Source organism: Pleurodeles waltl, chromosome 2_2, assembly GCF_031143425.1.
Source record: "Pleurodeles waltl isolate 20211129_DDA chromosome 2_2, aPleWal1.hap1.20221129, whole genome shotgun sequence".
NCBI classification, from domain to species: Eukaryota; Metazoa; Chordata; class Amphibia; order Caudata; family Salamandridae; genus Pleurodeles; species Pleurodeles waltl.
This window is the reverse complement of record NC_090439.1, coordinates 1,163,426,962-1,163,451,110: the sequence shown is the minus strand read 5'-3', so window position 1 is coordinate 1,163,451,110 and position 24,149 is coordinate 1,163,426,962. Positions and strand designations below refer to the sequence as shown.

General features: G+C 46.4%; 1 protein-coding gene, 1 long non-coding RNA gene and 1 pseudogene across 1 annotated transcript; 1 reads left to right on the top strand and 2 right to left on the bottom strand.

The window, feature by feature from the left end:
- The window catches only part of LOC138283009 (zinc finger protein 484-like), a 146,700-nt gene that overhangs the window by 80,848 nt on the left and 41,703 nt on the right, over positions 1-24,149 (top strand).
- On the bottom strand, positions 4,037-24,149 carry LOC138283015 (uncharacterized). Its single transcript, XR_011201032.1, has 3 exons — positions 23,739-24,149; positions 17,322-17,500; positions 4,037-4,179 (listed from the first exon to the last, which is right to left on the bottom strand). It is a non-coding gene; the product is annotated as an uncharacterized lncRNA (long non-coding RNA).
- LOC138283141 (U2 spliceosomal RNA) lies at positions 20,907-21,071 on the bottom strand (annotated as a pseudogene).

Below are 24,149 nucleotides of genomic sequence, written 5' to 3'. Positions count from 1 at the left end.
CCCAGGGACAAGAACACTGTTTGCTCCTTTTTGGGTCTCAGTGAATGTTATTTACAATTTGGGCAAGGCTATGCTTTTATTGTACAGCCTCTTTGCAACCTATTTAGAAAGGGGGAAAAGTTTGGTCAGACCATGTTGATAAGGCTTTTGCCCTGACACCTTTCATGGATGGTAACAAATGTTTGTTGGTGCCCATCAGATTGAGCAAGGAGTTATTCTGTCCCAATTTGTAGACAGCAAAGCATGTACCATCGCTTTTGCTCTACGCTTCCTCAAACAATCTGAATCTACCTACAGCTCTATTGTACAGGAAACACTTACATGCTGTTGGCTGTAGAGAAATGTAAAACTTTCCTGTGAGGTACACACTTTCATCTCTACATCGATCACAAAACACTGTTACGTCTTCTTAACCTATGCTGGTGTTAGTAGATTACATATCCAAATAGGTGTACTTTGAATTCAGACTGGTACCCAACATTCATGCTGTTATTACATTTCATTTTTGTTACATTGCTACAAAGGATTTTTATAATTGAAGGTGCACCGAAAGAACTTCTCTTTTTACATCCATGCAAATAAAAAGTTTCCTTAAATCACATCACATTACACACTTACACGTTTCTCAATACTCTCCCACCGGGAATGGCTTAGTTGAGAGGATGAACGTGTTTGTCAAGGAGGGGATCCATACTGCTCTTCCAACTGGAGAATATATTGAATCGTTTTTTGAGACAAAAAAGTTTGGCCTTATCTTGTGACACCATACATCACCACTGGTGGTTCTCTGTTAAAGGTGCTGCACGGCAGAGGCTTTAGGACGAGGGTGTGTCCGGATTGGATCTTAGAGTTAAAAAGTGAATGCACCATGCCTACTCTCTAAACACGATGCGATAGATGCCACCACCAACAGAGTGACTGTGCCACAGTGAAAAACTAATGAAAAACATCATGTCCAAGAGCTCTACTGTAGTGTGGGACACTGGGTCCTTATTAAAAAAAAATAAAAAACAGTAAAGTCAGAAAAGGAGAAACTAAATTTACAAGGTCAGTACAAGTGGTGAAATTGTCAAAAAGGTCTGTACTCATTTTTAGGAAGCCTTGATGGAGCAGGAGGTTTTTGGCTAATTTACTCCTGTGCAAGCAAAAAGAAATTGAATGTTAGAAAGATGCATGTCAGTGATGTTATTAATGAAGCAGTGCTCTTGATGGCTCTTGGTAGCTTCAGTCTACGGGATACCTTTTGATCAAGTTCTAGTACTATACTGTGTAGGTTCAAGTGACCGGCCAATGTTCTTGTTCCATGCCACATTCACCAGCTTGAGTGCTGGCTCTGATGTATCTCGATCACCCTGTCGGTAACACTCCCACCAGAACACTCATGTTAGGAGTTCATATAATGTGTCCATACCTAGCCGCTTTAAGGATTTCAATGTATGTTAATTTTGCTTTTCCCATACCTTTTGTCTATTTTGTTGGAAGGGGAAAGGTGATGTACCAATGCGCAGTGGTTTATTCCTTGCTCTTTTGTTGTTGCGTGTTATGTACTGATCTACCTTCCACACTCCAGCACACTTCTCTTCATGGAATTCTTGTCGGCCGCCGCAGCAATTGACTGTGGACATCCACGAGGAAGGCCTCCAGCTGGTCGTGGGCTCCTCATTTGCCTCATTCTGCAGACAATATTACCTGCTTGTCTCTGTCTCTTCTCATTATGCCACAGATTTGTCATAAATGGAGAATAACAGCCATCTCGATGGTCAGTGGAGCACTGTGTGGAGGGTACGGGCATGGACTCGGACAACAGAGGGGAGTGGGCAAAGAGGCAGCAAGCAGACCATGCAAAGCAGACAGAGGGGCAGTGGCATCACAGCAGACCATGAGGGCAGGTGGGTAGGGGCAGTGGCAGGGCAATGAATCATGTAGGGTAGGGTTGCAGGGCATCAAGCCAACCATGCAGGACTGGCAAAAGAGGCTATGATAGTTCAACAGACCATGGAGGGCAGGACGGAGGGACATTGGCAGCACAACCAGCCGTGGAGGGCAGAAGGGACGGGGTTGGTGCCCAGACTCGCACAATCAAGGGCAGATTGGAGGTGATAGAGCAGCAAGCTGACCACGCCGGGCAGGTAGAGGGGTAGTGGGAGAAATACAGAGCATGGAGGGCAAGATGGTGTGAGTATGGGCACTCACACAGAAAATGGAGGGCAGGGTGAGTGGGTGGTGACAGCAATCTGACTAAGCAGGGCAGGTGGAAGGGGCAGTGGCAGCACAATGGACTATAGAAAGCAGGAGGAGACGGGCATGCGCCCAGACAATGGCGGGTGGGGGTTCAGAGGCCAGGGCAGTAAGTTGATCACATAAGCCAGGCAGGAAGGGCAGTGGCAGCACAACCAACCATGGAGGGCACGTATGAGGTGGCAGGCGCATGGCAACAGACCATGGAGGGCAGAAGGGAGAGGATAGGGTGAAGGTACTTGGATGATCAAGGGCCGGATTAATCCTCATTGCCTCATTCATCTCATTTTACCTCTATGCAAATTAAAGGTTTTCTTAACTCGCATCACATCATATCACATCACACACTTACAAGTTCCTCTGTACTCTCCCACCTGGAATGGCCTAGTTGAGAGGATGGACATGTTTCTCAAAGAGGGGATCCAGACTGTTCTTGCAACTGGAGAAGGTGTTATATCTTTTTTGAGACAAAACGTTTGGCCTTATCCTGTGACACCATATAGTACCACTGGTGGTTCTCTGTTAAAGGTGCTGCACGGCAGAGGCTTGAGGACGAGGGTGTGTCCGGATTGGATCTTAGAGTTTAAATTGGAATCCACTACGCTCACTGTGCGCACGATTCTGTAGATGCCACTACCAACAGTGATTGCACCACAGTGAAAAGTAAATGAAAAATATCATGTCATAGAGCTCTACTCTAGTGTGGGTGACTGGGTCCTTATAAAAAAATAAAACACTAAACTCAGAAAGGGAGAAACTACATTTACAAGCCCAGTACAAGTGGTTCAATTGTCAAAAAGATCTGTACTAATTTCTAAGGAGGGTTGGTGAAGCAGGAGGTTTTTGATTAAACTTACCCCTGCGGAAACAAAAATAAACAAAAAAATTGAATGCCAGAAATAGGCATGTCAGGTATGTCAATAACCAAGGCAATGCCTTCAGGTAGCGGGGGCACCAAGCTGATGAGCCAGGGCAGGCGGTGAGGTAGTTAACAGCACACCAAAAATCCCATTTCCTACGAAGGCATCGCCCTAACTATAACTAGCCACTAGTTCCACAGACAACATACCTAACAAAAACCCAGAAAGAACAAAGACAGGAAGAAAATAGGGAAAAAAGAGGACGGACTAAGAGGAAAAGGAGCAGAGAAAGAAGAGGAGAGGTCATGAACATGGAAAGACAAAAAAGTTTATGGGCCTAGTTTAGAGTTTGGCAGATGGGTTACTCCATCACAAACCTGACGGATAGCCCGTCCGCCGTATTACGATCTCCATAGGCTATCATGGGATCACAGGGAGGGCATAGATGGGGATCAAGGAACAAAAGGACAGCCATGAGATAGGAAACGCGCAGCCCAGACGCGTAAGAGTACCACAGTCCCTGAAAGGAGCATGGATGGAACAGTGGCGGTGCAAGAAGAAGATTCCCGAGATGAGATGGACATGGGTTAAGATACTTTGTACGAAGATTGGTGGATGTCGCCGAACGGTCAAGCCAGTGCGCGTCACAGTCCTGAAGGGCTGTGGCTTCCCAGACGAGTGACCTATCCTGCAGTAGCAGGAGGGAAGTGTGACAAGGGGAAATTCTGTATGGTGGATGACGCTGCACTTGGGTCATTTTAGTAATCCGCGTTCACACCCTGAAGTCTATCTCAAAATCAAGAGAAGGAAAGCTGTGATAGGGATTGTCAGGGTACTCATGAGTCTGAACTTTCTGAAGTTATAAGAATGTCCAAACTCTGCTAAATATTTTTCCCAGGACATAAAAGTATGGGATAGCGTACAAAAAGAGAGGCTGAGTCACTGCTGTATAGCCCAAACTTTCAACCCTTCAGAAGTTGAGAGCGGGGCTTAGGTTTTTTTATTATTGTTATTTTACACATGGTTGTTCTTCGTGTTTGTTCGACCGAGAGACTGTTTGTGGTTGGCACAGTTGGTGAACCTAGAGGAAAGAGGTAGACAAAACGTGAGTCGAAGAAAAGTTACCAGCTCTGTCATTCTAATGGACATACCATGTCACTCTGATTATACAATGCTTAAATTCAGACAGAAGTTAAATCACCATTGCAAAATGCATAAGTCAAAAAATAGTGTTTTTTGTTTTGCTTATAACTTTAGCGCTGTTTGATGAATCTTCATGACATTTTCAAAACGTATACTTTGCTAAGTTCAGCTTCTGTCTTGAAATGTAATTTTCCGGGTGATCTGTCAACCGAGGGCCGATAGAAAGAGGAGGTCCCAAAACACATTTTTCCCATTCATTTTTCCATAGGACCTTTAGACACGCCTGCAGCCCGAACCACTGAACGGGATTACACCAAATTTGGAACAATGGTAGATTCTGTTGTGCAGATCATGCTTTTGTGCTTTGGTGTAAATCCATTCAGGAGTTTTGGAGTAATTTTAGGCCAAAAAATATAGATATATAGGAACGCGGATTCACCTCGCACCAGAAGAAGAATTTGATTGGCTGGCCGCAACCTGACAGAAAAATTGCGGCTGCCATTTTGTTTGTGGTATCGGCTCGGGCTGGGAAAAGAAGAGAGAGAAAACACAAAAAGGGTCAGGATACAAGTATCCTGACACTATAGGACACATAGAGGTGTCCGTAAGGGGCAAAAATAGCCCAATTATTTATGTTTTTTCATCCGATTCGTGGATCCGCGAATCCACTTGAGGATTCGCAAATCCAGAGAAAAATTGAAAAAAAAAAAAAACACCCACTGTATCCAAACTCATGCTGTACACGGCCAAAGACTGTGTGCAGCTTAGGTGTGGGTGCATGCAGGAGGGTTGGCCGCCAGGCCATCCAGGCTATGTGTCTAAACCCCGCCGCACACATCTAAATGCCATGCGTGGCGCTGCTTATACTCACGTCTGTGCATGCTAAAAAAAACATAGAAATTCACTGAAAAAAACAAAGGTTACAGGGATGTTATAGTTAGGTTCTGAATTAGTTGCACAAAACCTTAGAAATTCAGCAGTTATAGTTAGTTATTTCAAGTAACTATACCTCGCGCCCTAAGGTAACTATAACTCGAGCCCCCGCCACCCAAAGATTTTTCTTCAATAATATGACTTTGATTGTTTCATTGAATATTTTGATTGACGTTATAAATGTTGCCATGAGTGCTGTACTATATACTATCTGGGGTAAGTGAATTTTTATGTTTCTTTTTAATTCTATTTTCTAACTATAATGGCCCTGTTACCTTTGGTTTTTTTTTTCAGTGAATTTCTATGATTTTTTTTTAACGTAAAGTAATTTTCATTACTGTAAGTTAGTCTAACCTCCACCAAAGGCTGTTTGCAGTGGGGGTTGGCCTCGTGGCCTGGCCGGTGGCCAGGTCCTGCGGCCAACGCCCTATAACCACCCAACCCCACGCTGCGCACAGATTTTAGCCATACGCCGCAGGAGTTGGCCACAAGGCCTGTCTCTTTAGGTGTGAGAGTGGGCATAACAGGGTGTATGTGTATGTGAGAGTGACCCCCTACCTGTTTTTAAGGTCAGAGCTCGCTCCACACGCCACGCAGCTTTACCAGACTGCGCCCGTGCCCTCTACCCCACCCTCGCTGCTGCTGCGAGTTCGAGGCCCTCCACCACCTGCAGGCACCTGCTTGCGCCTAATCCCTGGTGTCTAGTGGTTTGTCGTAAGTATTGCGTGTTTGTCTAGTATCTGTCTTTCTTGTGTGCCCTTCCTGTCCCTGCGGTCCCGCCGTCCCTTGCGCCCCCATTCGCCCACCGCTCCCGCCTCCCAGCTGCTCCTCTCTCCCACCTCCCCTACTAAATGGCGCACGCTGCGCGGTGCACAGAGTGACCCATGACCTGTTTTTAAGGACAGAGCTTGCTCCACACACCATGCAGCTCCACCAGACTGCGCCCATGCCCTCTACCCCACCCTTGCTGCTGCTGCAAGTTCGAGGCCCTCCACCATCCGCAGGCACCCGCCTGCGCCTCATCCCTGGTGTCTAGTGGTTTGTCGTAAGTATTATGTGTATGTCTAGTATCTGTCTTTCTTGTGTGCCTTTCTTCATTTTTTAGCCTCTTTTTCTCTTGGTAGCCTTTTCTCCTTGTGCTCGCTTTCCACCCGTTTTTCAGCTCTTCTGAGCCAATCCCTTCCAGCCACTGCGTCCCTGCAGCCCTGCCCCCTTGTGCCACCACGCGCCCATCGCTCCCGCCTCCCAGCTGCTCCTCCCTCCCACCTCCCCTTCTTAATGGCACCCGCTGCGCCGTGCACAGAGTGACCCCTGACCTGTTTTTAAGGTCAGAGCTCGCTCAGCACGCCGGGCAGCTCCTCCAGACTGCACCCGTGCCCTCTAAACCGCCCTCACTGCTGCTGCGAGTTCGAGGCCCTCCACCACCCGCTGACACCCGCCTGTGCCTCATCCCTGGTGTCTAGTGGTTTGTCGTAAGTATTGTGTGTTTGTCTAGTATCTGTCTTTCTTGTGTGCCTTTTTCTGTGCCTTTCTTCATTTTTTTGCCTCTTTTTCTCTTGGTAGCCTTTTCTCCTTGTGCTCGCTTTCCACATGTTTTTCAGCTCTTCTGAGCCAATCCCTTCCAGCCGCTGCTTCCCTGCGGCCCGCCCCCTCGCATTTTCACCTTGAGAACGCCAACGACAGCAACTCCACTGCCCTGTTCGACAACCTCGCCAACCTCGGTCGAAAACAACTTGTCACGATGCCCACCCACTCCGCGTGCCACACGCTCGACCCCGTCTTCTCCACCAGCAGCCACATCACCTTCTGCCATACCACTGAACTCCACTGGACCGACCACTGATGCGTCCACTTCACCGCCCAGACACCCGCCACTCACCACCATCCACAACAGATCCCCCGCCTCAGCTGGAACAAGATCACCAAAGACCAGCTGATCTCCACCCTTGCCCGGGCCCCGCCACCCAGCACCACCGACCCCAATACAGCCGCCCTCAACCTCAGACAATGGATAGATGACTGCGCCAACATCCTCGCTCCGCTCAGGAAACCCTCCAACAACCATACCAGCACTAAGGCCATCTGGTTCACTGCTGACCTTCAAGCCTCCAAGCGGGAGTGCCGAAAAATCGAGAAGAAGTGGCGCCACGAACAATCAGAGAGCAACCACACCGCCCTCAAGACAACCATCCGCAAGCACCACCAGCTCATCCGGACCAACAAGAGATCCTTCTACAAGGATCACATTGACAACAACGCGCACAACAGCAAAGAGCTCTTCAGCATTGTCAAGGAACTCCCCAACCCCAGGTCCTGCTCCATCGACCCCCCTCCTTCGCAAGACCTCTGCGACTCTCTCACCGCCTTTTTCCACTGCAAGATCACAGACATCCACGACCGCTTCAACTCCTCGACTCCCCCACAACCACTGAGGCCACCTCTAACCCCAACGCACCCAGCCCCACTAACCTTCTGCTCTCCTGGACCCACAACAACGACAAGGACACCATCAAAACCATGAGCACCATCCACTCCGGATCACCCTCGACCCCAGCCCCCACCATGTCTTCAACAAAGCTAGCCCCATCATCGGCTCCCAACTCTGTATGATCGTCAACAGCTCCTTCGAGACTGCCACCTTCCCAGTGAGTTGGAAGCACGCCGAAGTTAACGCCCTGCTAAAGAAACCCAAAGCAGACCCGTAGATCTCAAGATCTACCATCCCATCTCCCTCCTTCCCTTCCTGGCAAAAGTTATTGAGAAGATCGTCAACGGCCAACTGACCCACTTCCTGGAGGACAACACCACACTGGACACCTCCCAATCCGGATTCCGTAGGAATCTCAGCACCGAGACCGCCCTCATCTTTGCTACCGACGACATCAGGACCATGCTTGACAAAGGCAAAACCGCTGCCCTCATCCTCCTGGACCTCTCGGCTGCCTTCGACACCGTCTGTCACCCTCTACAATTGCCTCCATGACGCAGGGATCTGCCACAAGGATCTGTAGTGGATCACATCCTTCCTCTCCAGCAGAACCCTGAGAGTCCGCCTCCCTCCCTTCTTTTCTGAAGCCACCAAGACCATCTGCGCCCTTCCCCAAGGGTCCTCTCTCAGCCCAACCCTTTTTAACATCTACATGGCACCGCTCTCCAACATCGTCCGATCCCACAACCTCAACATCATCTCCTACGCCGACGACACTCAGCTGATCCTCTCACTCACCAAGGACCCCGCCACCGCCAAATCCAACCTCCATCACGGACTACATGCCATCGCCAACTGGATGGAGAGGGGCCGCCTTAAGCTGAACTCAGAGAAGACAGAGATCCTCATCCTCTGCTCCAACCGCTCCACATGGGACGACTCCTGGTGGCCGGCCACCCTAGGAACTGCACCGACGCCCACCAACCACGCACGCAACCTTGGCTTCATCTTAGACTCATTGCTCACCATGACCCAGCAAGTCAACGCCGTCTCATCTTCCTGCTTCAACACCCTCCGCATGCTCCGCAAGATCTTCAGATGGATCCCCACCGAAACCAGAAGGATGGTCACCCACACCCTCGTCAGCTGCAAACTGGACTACGGCAACACTCTACGCTGGAACCACAGTCAAGATCCAGAAAAAACTGCAGCGTATACAGAACGCCTCTGCATGCCTCGTCCTCAACATCCCACGCCGCAACAACATCTCAACCCACCTCAAAGACCTACACTGGCTCCCCGTCAACAAGAGGATCACCTTCAAACTCCTCATTCACACCCACAAAGGTCTCCAGAATGCTGGGCCTGCCTACCTCAACAAGTGACTCACCTTCCACACTCCTAACCGCCAACTTCGCTCCGCCAACCTCACCCTCGCCACCGTCCCTTGCATCCACCGAACCACAGCCGGCAGCAGATCCTTCTTCCACCTCACCGCCAAGACCTGGAACTCCCTCCCCGTCCACTTATGACTGACGAGGACCTCCTGACCTTCAGGAAATGTCTCAAGACCTGGCTGTTCGAGCAGTAGCAATTCCTGACCCACCCCCTCATCCCCCCTGTCAGTACCTTGAGACCCTAGCGGGTGAGTAGCGCGCTTTACAAATGCTTGATTGATTGATTGATTGATTGAGAGTGGGTGTGAGAGTGTCTGGGTGCGAGAGTAGGTGTAAGAGGATGTCTGGGTGTGACAATGGGTGTGAGATTCTGAGTGGGTGTGTGAGTGTCTTTGTGGGTCTGTGAGTGTATGTGTGAGAGTCTGAGTGGATCTGTGAGTGGGTGCCTGAATATCTGAGCGGGTCTGTGAGTGGGTGCATGAGTGTCTAAGTGGGTTGAGTGGGTGTGTGAGGCTTTGAGTGTGCCTGTGAGTGGGGGCATAAATCTCTGAGTGGATCTGTGAGTGGATGCATGAGTGCCTGAGCATGTCTGTGAGTGTCTGTGTGGGTGTGTCAGTAGCTGTGTGAGTGACTGTCACAAAGGAACCTCACCTGCCATTTTATCCAACAAGAATCCACAGCTTTGCATGAAATATCTACCAAAGTGGAGTTCTTTCTACCTCCTTGAGTAACTGTCCAGTATATATTCTACACTACAGCTGTGAAATGGAGCCAAGGAAATGTCACGAGTGACCTTGTGTGCATTTTGGCAACATGTTTGTTCCTGTTGCCTGTTTCTCTAGAATTCTGTGATAAGATGAATCCTCCTATAGAGAGCCCAAGGAGACTACAAAGACGTACATCTCCACCAAACCAGGTTTCTTCCTCTTATCTATATGAAGTAAGTGCTTTTTTTTGTGGAGATGCTCTCAGATTCCTCGGCATCAAGAACGCGCCATCAAAATCGGCTGGAAATGCACTGGGGGGAACCCTTTGGCAATCTGTGCATCCTCCTGGCAAAAGGGGGAAATACATGCATACTACTAAGGCCGATGGAGTGGGGCCAAGCGGGCTCAGTTCCAGGTGATTTGCACATTGGCATACTCTTAGCTATTTAAATGGAGACTCACAAACTCTAGGGGGGGATCACGGCTCCGGGGACCAGGGTGGTGGGTTTGCACAGGCCTCCTCCCCCCTCCCACTCTAATTAACAATTTTGCCCTAGGGAGATGGTGGTCCACGGGGGAAGGGGACGCACGCCAACACTATTTCATTCAAGCCTGGGAAGGGTGCCAGTCCCCAGGGTATAAATAAGCTCATGAGGAGAGCCCCGAGCCCCCACTCCTTTATTTTCAATATGCCCCCGGGACTTGGCCCAACTGGTAGCTTTACTAAAACAAGTGCGGGAGACTGCGCTTTTTTTTTTTTTTTTTTTTTAAACAAAGTGCTTTTTTGCCCTGGGGCATCCCTCTGGGACCTTAGCACCAGAGCTAGGGGGCCAGGGTGTCCCTACCCTGTCCACTTTTCTTTTTTTTCATCTTTTTTTCTGGGACTCAGCTGAAATCGAGTCCCAATCAGATCTCTGCACACGATCGGGAGGATTCACGAAGCCTCCGTGCCTCTGGATTTCTGTATTTGTTTTTCTTTTAATATTTCAAAAACTGCTGAATGGATTTCTACCAAATGTTTTTTAAAGTGTCATCGGTGTACCGAAAGCTACCTTTCTGCCAAATTTGGTGTAATTCAGTCCAGTGCTACGGGCTGTAGCTGTGTTCAAAGCTTCTATGGAATTAACATGGGAAATGCACTTTTTTTTTTACCCTCCCTTTTTCTCAGCCCCCGCTTGACGGATCACCTCGAAACTTCTCATGCACAGCAAGATTCTTTGGCAAAGTAAAAAATGCTTTTTCAATGTGAAATGGTCCTAACTATAAAAACCTCCTGGCAATCGCCAGTAGTTTTATAAATATATATATATATATATATATATATATATATATATATCCACAGAAAGTTTACGGCAAGGGAGCGACCCTTTGAAAATACCAACAATGACGTTGTTCCGTAGATCCGAGAAATCTCAGAATAACAAAACCGACGAGCCATGTGTGTGTACAAGCGCGTTTATTGCTTATCTGGCAACATAGGTATTGCAAAAACCTGTTTGTGTTTGAGTTTTGGCTTTTATTCCAACCTTTCCAGGCCTGAATGGTGACAGCATTTAGATGGAATATAATTGAGAACTTTGGTGACAGAGAAAGGCAGTGTAGAGGAGTGATATTTTATAGAGTGTATTATTCCCAATATTTATACAACCAGTTCACAATGGTACAAATGTGGATAATACAAATGATTCCTCAGAGAAATGAAGTTGAAAAGCTGACATTTTATTTCCTTTTTTCTTTTTTACTTTTTAATCTGTCTTGTATTATTGCTTCATAAAGTGAAACAGTTCCCAATACATCATATGGTAAGGCTTAATGTTCCATTATATAGTCACTGCAAATTAATGAAATATAATAAAGCCAACACGTTTCGTCCCCTGTTTGGCATGCAAACCTGAGGCTTTTTCAAGGCTGAAAGCATGTGCATCATAGACTGCAGAGAATGGAGCTACAAACAGCTTGACTTAAAAGAGGCACATAATTAAACAAATGAATCAAACCTCAGTAAGAATCTCCAAGTTCATCATCATATTGGGAGCATATCAGTAGCTATTGTAATTGGTATTTTCAAGTTTTCAACCTTAAATAAGAAATAAAATGTCAGCTTTTTCAACTTCATTTATCTGAGGAATCATTTGTACTATCCAAATTGTACCATTGGGAACTGATTATTCAAATACTGGGAATAATACACTCTATAAAATTCCACTTAACCAAAAATGAGAGATCACAGGCCCTACCCTCATCTAGAGGTGGTTCAGTCAGTCTGCGAAGGAAAAGTCTTTGGACTGCAGATTGGTAATCCAAGAAGGACACTAGTCCAAAGGGATGACCAAAGGGAATCACTGGTTTCGTTGTGGCCAGAGACCAGTAGTCCAGTGGCAGCTGGACTTTTGCTGGACTCTGGCAGGACTTCAAGGGACATCGACCCCTGTGGCCAAAGTTGATCCACAAAGACCATGACTTAGGAGTAGCTCCAGGACACCTCGCTTCCACTCGTCTACCACACAGCATCTTCAGCATCCTGTATGTCTTACATCAGGACCACTTCTTTGATGTCTATGGCGGTTCATCCATAGAGCCTTGAAATGGACTGGAGACTGCTTTGATGAAAAGGCTGCTGTTCTACAATTCCTCACTGGCTCCTTTGACTTGCTCCCTACCGGAGTTGTTTGCCAAATGTGGGCAGGAGTACCCGAACACAACTTTGCAAACATTTTTCAAAGTTTCTGATGTTTCTGCTAACTGCGGCATTCGCCAGTGCTTATTTGCATTTCACCTGAAAACCTGTGAGTTAGTATTTGCTTAATTATTTATATCTCCGGAACCCTCCGGCGCATTTTGTTCATTTTTGTGTCTGAAAATAAAAAAAATGGGATATATTTTTGTAAATTGGTGTCCTATTTCTTTTCTGTGACTTTCCTATTTCGTTGTTTTGGTACTTCTAAATGTTTTGTACTTGTTCCTTTGTTTAAGCCTGACTGCTCGAGGCAACAGCTACCCAGGGTTCAGCTAAGGTTTTAAAAACATGGCTGACTGGACACAAGACGAAATTGCGAGTGTATTACACTGTAAGGTGGCACAAACACACCATATAATACACATCTTTCCTCACACTGAGTAAATGACCATGTGGAGCATGGCTTTTTAAAATTATTAACCACAAAGGCCAATGATTGGGATTATTGTACTTTCCACTAAGAATGTGTCAGTATGAGAATACTTATTAGGAGTGGATGAGAAGCATGTATCCTTGCAGTCTAAAAGAGGGTATCTCTACTAACTTTAAAATTGATGCTCTATCTTGGCTCATGAGTCAAAAAACAGCATTTCTGGTCTTCTTTTGTCTCATGAGCAATCTACATCCATGCAAATAAAGGATTATGGCAACCTGCTAGTTTGTTTGTAAGAAGGTGAGAACACCAGGGTCATCTATATTATAACCATAGATTGAACAGTGTGAACTTTGTTACACTCTGCTGAAATTGAGTGTTCACCCACCTTCAATTAGTGTCTTCAGCCTTCTGCATGATTTGCCACATACCTAAATGGGCCAATAAAGCAACCCTATGAAGGGAAACATGATAAATGGTGCATACTAATATTTGAGAGCCTATCTGTTCTAATAGCCCTTTTTGTTTATAACTCATGCGTGTGTCCTGGATACAAATTATATTCACTTACAAAAAGTGTTATTGTTCTGTGAGTAGCATTGTCTCTGATTTAGCACTTTAATGTTCCTTATTAAAATTCACAGGTCAGCCATTAATCTTAGTACTGTGTCTGGGGGCATAAAAGATTTTTCTTTTGGTGCTCCATGTCATATTTTTATCATTGTTTCACTTTTATTTTCCTTTTTGGCTCCCCTCTTTCCCCAGACACCCTCCCCCAACACCTTGCCACCCCATCACCCCTCTTCCTCCAGCGTCACAACCCCGTCCCTCAGGAAAATCACCTGTAAGCAGCGGTCAGTGCTGTAAAGGCTCCACCTTATCACATCCCAATGGACAGATCAAAAGCAAACTGCCCCCCACAAAATCCACTCACTACCCAAACCTCACTACATTACTGAACCACCATGGTTCCAGCATGTTATCAACATCATTGGTGATTATTAATAATGTTATTTATTACCAATTAAGTGGGTTCCTCCTGCCTCTTGAGATTTAAATGAAACTATAAAGTTGTGAGCTTTATCTTATCTTTTAAGTGTTTACTCAGGAACACACTCATAGTGTGAGGGCCTGATTTAGAACTTGACAGACAAGTTTCTCTGTCACAACGGTGACTGATTTCTCGTCTGCCGAAATATAAATCCCATTATATCCAGTGGGATTTATATTTCGGCAGGCAGGATATCCGTCACCGTTGTGACGGAGTAACTCGTCCGCCAAGTTTTAAATCATGCCCTGAGTCTGTAGCTGAAACACCATCACTATCTGGCAAATAACCAGGAGATTAATCTGACTATAAAAAACTGGTCTGGAGTGTCTGATTCTTGGGTTGTCTGCTTACAAAGCTTTTGCCTCTCCTCAAAATTTGGTTTACATTCAAGGCTCCTGGTACCATCTTCTTATTCTCCATGTTTGAGCTCCTTAAAATGTTTACTATTTGTCCTGCTTCAGAGTGGAAAAGATAATTGTATGGATAGAACATGGCTGCAAGTGGCCTTACCTCTCTCACTACCATCAGGCTCTATAATGCTTTTTTACTTGACATGGTCTCCCCTGCCCAGTTAAGGTCTTGCTTCGGGCCCCTTTAGGAAGGGCCTTCATCTTACCTTTAGTTGATGCTCCCTGATACTACGTATCCTCAGCGGCACGGCTGCATTCTACTGCACCGGGCCTCTGCTTCTGCAGTGTGGAAGCCCAGGGGTTTGATGGTATCCAAAGTCACCAAGCAAGTCAGGACCCAGATCGAGGCCACAACATGCAAGTATGCGTCTCCGGATCATGTCCATGGTGTGGGCACCCTGAAGGGGGTCATCGCACAAATCAATCACAGAACATTTTGGTATTTCCATAAAAAGTTTTAAAGTGGCCCGAATGTCTGCGTATCTGACTCCCGCCTTCTCCGTCCACAATGCTGTGCTGCTGCTGACCTGCGTGCTGGCCAACCAGCAACGTCCTCCACCACTTCTTCTGGTGTAGCCATCGATTTGGCATCTGTTGCTGACCCAGCTGTGGGTCTCTCGTGCTTGGTGAAACAAACAGTGGAACAGGAGGCAACGCCGGAGGCTATGTCACGGGTCAAGGTTTCAGCAACACAACACATGGCAGTCCCTCTGGAACTATAAATAATTGTACCTCTGCTGTGATGTTTAGCACTAACTGTATCAGGTCTTGTGTTCACAGATCTGATAATTTTGGGTGCAAACACACTTGTAATTGTGTATGGTGAACTTCCATCAGGAGTTCCAATTCTTTTATCAACAGAACTTTTACTCAAGTTCCCACTAATTATTCTTCTCCTAATCTCTCCTCAGGCCCATTCGAACACACCTACCTTTGATTTAAAACACTTTGGGGGTCATTACGACCTTGGAGGGCGGCATCTGCTGCCCGCCAAGATCTGACCGCCATGCGGCCGCGGCCATTTGGAGATCCCTGCTGGGCCGGCGGGCGTAAACCTGATTTCCGGCCGCCGGCCCAGCGCGGATCACAGACGCAACATAGGAGCCGGCTCCAAATGGAGCCGGCGGTGTTGCGGCCATGCGACGGGTGCAGTTGCACCCGTCGCGCTTTTCACTGTCTGCAAAGTCCGCGCTTTTCACTGTCCCCAAAGATCCGGGCAAGCGATGTAGAGGTCCACCGGAACCCCATCGGGCCAGGAGCCATACCTTGTGTCACTTTCTCTCAGGGCTCTCGGAACCTTCTCTAGTTGGGAAAGGATGCAGGTTCGACTTACAACACAAAAGCGTTCACATCATCTATAATTCCTGATGGAGTGGAATATATAGTGGAAAAGTGTTTCACCGAAGAGGAGGCCTGAATGTGTGTATCTGTAGCAGAGTCTACACCTTCCCTAAAATAAATACCATTAATCACCCTCAGAAGGTTGCCCAGTCATTAGGGCTAGCGATTCGAAGAGCCTTCCACGCACTCTCCCTAATCTCCTTAATCCTTAACCCACAGCCTTTTTTATAAATCGCCCGTGCCTCCCTAATACGGGCCCCATCTCTGGGTTCACTACGTAGGACTGCATGTAGATTAGAGAGGGTTTTAGTGCTAGCTGAATCAAACCAGCCCAAGGAACAGAGTTTAGCTGTGCCCACGTCCCGGGTCAAGGTTTGTTTTACAAACTCTGTAAAAGCTGAATGGGCAGCCATAGTTTGAGAAGTATCAGCTCCCTCATCCAAACACGTGGAAATGTCAACCTTTATATTTTAAAGCACCGTATACAACAGGTTAGACTTATCCACCTTCTCCCATTTAACCATGAACCCATTACTTCTGGCTAAAATAGGCCTAAATCCCACCTTTGGGCGTGCCAAAACTCCACCCTCCATCAATATTTTCTAACACACCTGGGCGTGGTCACTGAAAGTAGTAAATGTAACCCTGAAATCAGCTGCCCTAGTGCCTAGAAGCTCTGTATATAGCACATAATCTATTGTAGAAGTGCAGTGTGTGCCCATAAAAGTTACCCCCCCCCCTCCAACAACCCCCTAGACTCGTTGACCTCATTCAGCATCAGGAGGTTAAACTTTGCCAAGAGTGAATTGAGGGTGCTACCATGGGCGTTATGTAAAAAAAATAGTTAAAGGTTCCCCATTATTATCTTTTAAGCTACATACAGATATAGTGATCATTGGTCAAAAGTGGGCATTAAAATCACCTACCCAAAGCAGCTCCATAGGCTTCTGGTGGGCATTTCTGATATCAATAATCACTCCCTCAAGTGCTGCCGCCGCCAGTGAAGCTGACTTTTGAAAGCAATTATTGTAATAATTCATAACTAGCATATCCCAGTTGGTTGAAAACTCGCACAGCAAGCAAAAGAAGTGCACCAGGTCAACCAGACAATCACAGCCCTCCAGTCCCTCCAAGGGGGAAACATTATTGCTGGACATTATCCCTGGGGCACACTCTAATTGGTTTACCGCAAAATGGCCAGCCCGGGATTCTAATATCAAATTAAACTGTACGTCACCTGGGTCACAAGGTTTCTAAAAGTAACCTAAGGGGAGAACCACTGTCTGGGCAAGACCCAGGGGTAGGTGTTCAAGTCATCTAAGGATATTTTGAGCGATGGCTGGATTTCTACAGTTGACGACTATACAGTCTCCAGTTAAAGATTTCTGCGAGGTGCCCACCCAGTCAGCCCTTCTTGCCATCAGAATGTGGAGTAAACGCAGATAGGCAGAACCCAGGGACTTCTTTGCCCAGTGAGAAACTTTTGATATCAGCTGGACAGTTGACTCAGTCTGAGTAAACCTGGGTATGTTTGCCTGCACCACCACATAAAGGCAAGATGCTGGCAGTAGAGTTAGAACCCGAGCAATCCTTCCCCCACTTCTAGACCTTTGTGAGTGAGTTGTTTTACACAGGCGTTTGCCATTATAGTTCTCCTGTAGCCCCCCTACCACCTCCCTCAACCAGGGGATACCTATGCTCACCTTCGGGGGGATGTTTAGTAATGGAAGTAGAGGCTTTGTAAGTTTGCAGTTGAACTGGTGATATGTTCCTGCTATTCGAGACCGGTGGGGCAGCCAGCCCCCCCCAGTGGAGTCAAGGGGAGTGGTGGGCGGCAGCTGATTGCTTCCTCTCTTCTTAACACAGGAAATGTTTACACTAGCTGCAGAGGAAATACAATTTGATGGCAAAACTTGAGGTTTCATTATGATGAGTAAAAAATTTTGACATTTTGACTCTAAGCCATCAAGGCGATCCAATAATGGTTTTAGATGTAATCGCATCATAGTTTCCACCCCGGTACAGATTTCATCTACCATACCCCGATCCGAGTCAGAACAAGCCGTCCCACCTTGTCTCTACGCACCTTAACCCCCTTAGTCAATAGAGCACCTCCTTTTTTGTTTTTGTCTGGTGGTTCACTGAAGGTGGAACTAGGGTTATCACTCAATACCATGCACAATTCCTCAATAGTAGCAGGCGACGAGGGGAACTGCCCCAGGGCACTCAAAACAATGCTCTGATGCTGAGCGTCGTGAGACGCAAGTGCTGGTGAGTCGACCCTAGCCTCATCCATAGAAAGATGTCTTTCAGGCAATTCTGTCTCTTTTGTAAGAAAACCTGCTGCACAAACCAGACAAGAGTCAGTGGTGGCAGTGGAGTCACCCGCCATGGTGATTGCTGTGGTCTTTGTTACCCATGAGTTCCACAAGAACATCCACACAAGTAGGCAATGCCGTGGCTCAAATCCAAGAGGGAGAGGCCTGGCCTCTGTTGGTCGTTGACCGGCGCAGGATGGCCCCACCCTTGGCCTGGGTGCGTCTCGCACTGTGGGACTGCAAAGAGCGCTATGAGCGCAGGCGAGGTTGGCCACGACCCTTTCAGAGATATGCTGCAAGCGCACGTCCTGGAGCAAAGAGCACTGGGAGATGGAATCCCGTAGTGTGAAGGAGGGACCAAAGATGCCTTTAGTTGTCAACTAAAAAGTCCGCCAACCTGTCAAAATACCTGCTTTTAAAAGGACTAAACCTTCCTTTTAAATATTAGTAAGTCACCCCTATGTTTGACTTATTACCTATAAGTCAGAGTCCATAGAAGTTAAATGTAGGATATGGAAACCTGTAATGCTACATGTCATTACATTGAAAAGCCCCAAAAACTATTTTCATTGTGGCAAGATTGGCTGTTCCATAGGAAAACACTGGGTTACATTATTACATTTATTGATGCTAATATCGGTGTGCAAGCAGCTAGTAATATAATATAATTCTAGAAATCGTTTTAGTAGTTGTTTCCAATCCACTTTAATGGTAAAAGTAGAATTTGGAATAAAAAAGGTACTTTAGAAAGTTACCTCTTTCCTGCCTGAGAAACTACAAACCCATTCCACTTCTGCTTGAAGAGGCAAAAATGCTAGAGAAGTTAGTTACCAGACAACTTTCCCATTTTCTAGAATCTAATAATTTGTTACATGATTAACAATCTGGCTTCAGGTTAGGATTTAGTATGGAATGCCTGAGGTTACAGAATGCATTAGGGACAATCTTGATCAGAATTCCTCGGCGATGGGGGGTTTACTTGACCTCTGTTTTGGCTTTTGACACAGTATCTCATGATTCTCTTTTGGGCCTGCCCAAAAGAAAAGCATGAGATATTGTGTCAAAAGCCAAAAATAGGAATCCAAGGTCAGTCCTTGGCCTAGTTTAAAAAATAATTGGGAGATAGTATGCAGTCTATTTTTCTGCCTCCTTTTACTTCTTCTTCCAAACCCCTTGAATGCAGATTTCGGCTGGGCCCTTCTCGGTGCCCTACCCTCTTTAATGTCTATCTGGAGCCCTTTGTGTTTTGTTGAATCTTGGGGTTTGCGGGTGATCTCGTATATGTGGATGATACCCAACTCCTTCTGTCTTTTCAGGAGAATGACATGGAAGCTCTCAGTTCTTTTTAATTATGTCTTAAATCTGTTGTTGAATGTATGAATAGTTATTGTCTTAAACTTAACTCTGATAAAACTGAGATTCTGTTTTTGGAATTAAATATTGCCCTTATTCATGCAGCCTTAGGAGTTGGGGACTCCTCATTTTTCTTCTGTGCCTGTAAGAAGAATGGGTATAAAATTTGAGTCAAATCTATATCAAAGCTATAGCTGCTAGTTGCTTTGTAGTACTTAAATTCTTAAGGTGGATGATGGATCTGGTACCAGAGGAAACTCGTAAATCATAGTTCATTCTTTGGTGACCTTGAAATAAAACTTTGCAAACAGCCCTTATTTGGGGGCCTGCCGGGGTATCTAAACCAGCACCTTCAGATTATTAAAAATGCTGCAGAGCGTTCAATCTTGAAAATTCCTGCGCGCCTGTCAGTGTCATTGTATCTACAACAACTTCATTGTCTTCCCGTTATTAAACAGATTCAATTTAAGGCCCTTATCTTAGCCTAGAGAGCTTTTGAATACAAAGGTCCCCTCTACCTAAGGAAGAGACTCAAGGCCTATTCTCACACTAGATCCTTGAGCTCTGATAGTTTAATGCTACTTTACAGTCCTCTGTCTTGCAAAGCTCGGGGAAGTGGGAGGTCCTTTATATATCTCACATCTAAGCTTTGAAATTCTCTCCCACTAGGTCTTCGTTTGGCCCATTCCGAAGCTACTTTTAGGAAAAACTTGAAGGCGTTTCTTTTTAACTCCAACCTGTAATCATGTCTTGCCGTCTACTTGTTGCTAGCGTCTGGATGCTTCTCCGGAAGCAGCTGCGCACTTTATTAATAATTTTGTATTGTATTATGCAGTTACCTTATTTCAGAACATGTCTCTGTCTAGCTGGGCTTATTCGTCTTCTTTACCTCCCATCTCATTACTTGAGCAGACCTATGGGTAAGGGAGTACCCACTGGTTGGTCCCTTCTTTGCCCTTCCCCTTGCCCCCAGGTTTGGCAGTGCTGGCCTCCTCCTTTGCCCCTGGTGCCTTCTTGTCACCAGCCTACTCAGCGCTCGTGCTCTGTTTTGGAGGGTTTCTCTTAATTTTCACTTAGCTGCCCTTCCCCCTGGGGTGGGTGTCTTGGTGTCCATTTGGGGGGTGCCTTACTTGATGTTCACTAGGGCACCAGTGTCCATATGTTCCTCCATTGCATATGGTATTTTTGCCTGGTTTACTGGTTTTCACTGGGGTTACCCCTTAGATACCGGTGTTATCTGGAGGTTTACCGTCTTGGTACTTGGATGGTCTCCCAGCAGACAGCTATTGTTCCCAGTGCAATAAGCACTATGCAGTCAGTCCCAAGAGCTCCCAAGAGCTAAGGTGAGGGATATAAGTGTTGCCACCTAAGCATGGACCCCCTCCCCTACAGAGGTCTGAGTGCTGATGGGCTGTGAAGGGTGTTAGGAGGGCTTTAATCCTCCACCATTACCCCACCCAAATACCAGGAAAGAGAAGAAAAAGGGAGTGCAACATTATCTTGTGCACTAATGTCTGACTAGGCAGTCCTCAGGTTTTCTATCTTGTGCCCCTAGTGAGCAGACTGGTAACAGCAGCAGGCTGGTTCCTCACGTTCTTTAATAAGGAGTGGACCTTGTCTGGGTAATTTGCACAAAAAAAGTTCAAACACTATACAAATTTCAGCTGCTTCTAAGTCAAACTTATAGATCCAGAAAAAAAAAACATATTTACTGAAACAGTAGTTTCAAACTGATAAGAACCCATGCTAAACTTGATCTTAGCCAAAAGGCAGAGAAGTGAGTACACCACCGACTGGTGTTGGCAGGTGGTCAGAGCGGGCAGTGCTGCAGGATATTGTTTACTGGTGCCAGGGACAGCCCTGTAATTACTCTCTACAGTCTCTCCTGGCCTGCACAATTGAACCTGAATTTTATGGTCCAGATAATTTGCTGTTTCATTCACTATATTGAATACGGCAAGTGGGGGTATGGGTAGGGGAGGGGTATTTCCTCTTGTCTCTTGCTGAAGCGAGAGGCTCTAGGTGAAGCGCACACAATATGAAAAGCCCCATTGCCTCTAACCAGCCAGAGTGAGACACTCCTGAGTGAGGAGATGAGAACTGCTACCAGCTCAGACACAGCCTGCAGCACCCTTGCCCAACCCCGCTCTTCTGCCCAGCTCAGCCAAAGAACTTCAGGCCCAAGACATGTTCCGGCTCAAGATAAAGCAAGCTGACAAAGTGCTCAGACTGGAAGGCACACTCCAAGGCGCTTGTTGACTGGCAGCAGTCAGGTGAGTCATGCACTTTGTCAGTCTGCAGACCATGCAGTGTTCATCTGATCTCTGCAGCATGTGCTTAACCCTGCTAGGCTGCAAGTCCTGTTAGTTTACACTATTCAAAGGCATGATTTTCTTAATTCATATTTTTAGGCTGGCACAGAAATGCCAGGGGCGTGGTGGGAAATATTTTGTGTTCCACACTGAGAATGAATCGAATGGTGTGTGGCAATTTCCAGTTACTTGCAGCTGTAAAAGCCAAGCTTGCAGCATCACTTGAAATATACTGCTCAGCTGCCCTGCTCTGCCGCCAGGCTTAAATATCTGGTACAATTTGAAACTGCAGAGGTTATAAGGCATAAATGGACCTTAGTTCTGACTGCTTCAGCAGCCAGTACAACCTCAGGGCCTGATTTAGATGTCGGCTGAGGGAAAACTCAGTCACAAACGTGATTTATATCTCATCCGCCATATTATGATCTCCATGGGATATAATAGGATCGGAATTCAGTCCAGACGGTTTTCCCTTCCGCCAGAATCCAAATGAGGCCCTAAGTCTCACAACAAACAGAAACATGGATACAGTATTCTAGAACTATTTTGTTCGTTTTAAGATTAATACATACGAAATAACCACACACCAAAATGAAAGATGATAAATCATACAAGTTAAAGAAATTGATAGTAAATGCATTATTTGACGTTAACTTTATGAAAACTCATTGGTCAATGGAAACACTGCAGATGTTTTGTGTGTAACCAGCTCAGTGACTCTGCCTGGGAGTGGAAGTTCCCTTATTTGAAGTTGTTGGTGGGCAGAAGAGGCGGTGGTGGGTTGGCGGCATGAGGGTCACCGCCTATCGTGACCACTCACTTTAAGGCTTTGAGGTGGCAAATGGAGCATCCACTCATAAGCAATCTGAAAACTTCTTACATTGAGACAGGAAAAAGGTCTGGTCTCATTATAGATTTTAAATACAGTGTACAGTGCGAACTGTGAGGTCATGCTTAGCGCATCCCTCCAGGTCACAGCAGAGGTCAGGGATCTCGCATTGTCTGGGACAAACCTAGGCTTCCTCACACAGGCTAGGTTAGGGTGATGCCAAGAACAAAATAAAAGCCAGGACTACCAGTTTCATCTACACTCGGGCAGCGCTTAATTTGTAAATAAAAATGTGCCGGTGCCCACAGCTCTCTCTCTTCTGAACTCCTCGGCTGCTGCATTTAAATGTGCGAGCACAGAACACTGAGACGGTGTAATCCTGAAGCCATCTCTGGCCTCTTTAACCCATTTACAGGCACTCCCTGCCCCTTCAGCTAACTCTTACAGCTTTCTGCTTTCTCCCTTTGTGACGCTTTTACATTTTTCTTTTCTTCCATCTTTCCCATGTGTGTATATTGCTCGCAGTTAATGCCTGAGGCAGAACAATAAGTGCTGGCCCTCAAAGATAAGTGCTGGTGCCCCAGCACTGGAAAGCACTGCACTTGGGTACTTTGGGTTGGGGTGTATACCTGTTTAACAAGCAGAGGACACTCCCGCCCCAACAGCTTCAGATTGGCACATAAAACCAGAGGTCGAAGTGGGTGGGTTTAGATGGGCACGACCTGCCCATGTATTTTTTATGTGACAAAAGCAGTTCTACTTTATGTTAAAAGACCACCGTATTGGGACGGTTAATTCGGCATTTCCGATGCCTCGGCTGAAGAGGATGGGGAGAGTCTCCTGTGCTATGAAGCCCAGGGAGGGACATATAGCTGTACAAGAAAGAAGCCTCTTTGCCAGCGTGCCTGAAAGAAATGTAAATGTGCACATTTTGGTTAATCTGTTAAACCTTTGAGGCTTTTTCAACATAAAACAGTGCATCTATCACTGGTTAGTTTACCATGCATTAATGTTTAATTTAAAGTATGTGCTATTTTATTTGCAGTTACCTGAAGGTGAAGACCAACAAATGAATTACAGAATATCACTCTTTTTTGCCACGCCTATGATCTCACCCCCACGCTCACTGACTTCGTCCCATTTTGTATCAGAGTTCCCATACTTTTTTATGCACTTTGCTGGTTAAAAACCTAATAAAAAGTTACCAAAACAAAGTTCATTAACAAAATGCATCCTCATATTAAATATGCCATTCAGACGACAATATCGACATTTAAAATACAATGTATTTGAACCCCAAATGTGTACATTGAAATTATGTATTGCTCCCTGCTGGGTTCTTCGGGTCTCTCTGGTGCATCTGCTCCTGTCCCCATAAAAGTGCGCCCGCCACTGTCCATGTGCAGGGAGGGGTGCAACAGGCGCCAGCAACAGCCCCTTAAGTGCAGGGGACATTGGGGCCCGAGGGAGGCGGTGCTGCTGCTGCTGGATGTGGAAGGGGAGCTCTGAGCAAGCAGCAGAGGTACAGAGGCCGCGCTGGGTTTATATGCAGGGCTCAGCCTTCTTCTCTGTCAGGGTGGCTTGTCCCGTTCCAAGATGGCGCCGGAGAAGATTCCAATGGTAGAGTCTCATGCCTGAAGGCCTGTGCGACGGCCATCTTTAAGCAGGATAAGGCGCAATATCTAGCTGTGTCCCATTTCTATGTTTATCACTTAAGCC